Source organism: Chiloscyllium punctatum, chromosome 30, assembly GCF_047496795.1.
Source record: "Chiloscyllium punctatum isolate Juve2018m chromosome 30, sChiPun1.3, whole genome shotgun sequence".
In the NCBI taxonomy this organism is placed as follows: domain Eukaryota; kingdom Metazoa; phylum Chordata; class Chondrichthyes; order Orectolobiformes; family Hemiscylliidae; genus Chiloscyllium; species Chiloscyllium punctatum.
In genome coordinates this window covers 11,708,785-11,709,711 of record NC_092768.1, presented here as the reverse complement: position 1 = coordinate 11,709,711, position 927 = coordinate 11,708,785, and positions in this window count along the sequence as shown.

The window sequence follows — 927 nt, the reverse complement described above, 5'->3', positions numbered from 1 at the left end:
TTTCTGCAGGGGTATCTTGTAGATGGTACACACTGCTGTTACTGAGGGTCGGCGGGTGGAGGGAGGGGATCTTTGGTGAGTTTCTGTAGGGTATCTTGTAGATGGTACACACTGCTGTTACTGAGTGTCGGGGGGTGGAGGGAGGGGATGTTTGGTGAGTTTCTGCAGGGTATCTTGTAGATGGTACACACTGCTGTTACTGAGCGTCGGGGGGTGGAGGGAGGGGATCTTTGGTGAGTTTCTGCAGGGTATCTTGTAGATGGTACACACTGCTGCTACTGAGCGTCGGGGGGGTGGAGGGAGGGGATGTTTGGGGAGTTTCTGCAGGGTATCGTGTAGATGGTACACACTGCTGTTACTGAGTGTCGGGGGGTGGAGGGAGGGGATGGTTGGTGAGTTTCTGCAGGGTATCTTGTAGATGGTACACACTGCTGCTACTGAGTGTCGGGGGTTGGAGGGAGGGGATGGTTGGTGAGTTTTCTGCAGGGTACCTTGTAGATGGTACACACTGCTGTTACTGAGTGTCGGGGGGGTGGAGGGAGGGGATGTTTGGGGAGTTTCTGCAGGATATATTGTAGATGGTACACACTGCTGTTACTGAGTGTCGGGGGGTGGAGGGAGGGGATGTTTGGGGAGTTTCTGCAGGATATATTGTAGATGGTACACACTGCTGTTACTGAGTGTCGGGGGGTGGAGAGAGGGGATGTTTGGGGAGTTTCTGCAGGATATATTGTAGATGGTACACACTGCTGTTACTGAGTGTCGGGGGGTGGAGGGAGGGGATGTTTGGGGAGTTTCTGCAGGGTATCTTCTAGATGGTACACACTGCTGTTACTGAGTGTCGGGGGGTGGAGGGAGGGGATGTTTGGGGAGTTTCTGCAGGGTATCCTGTAGACGGTACACACTGCTGTTACTGAGTGTCAGGGG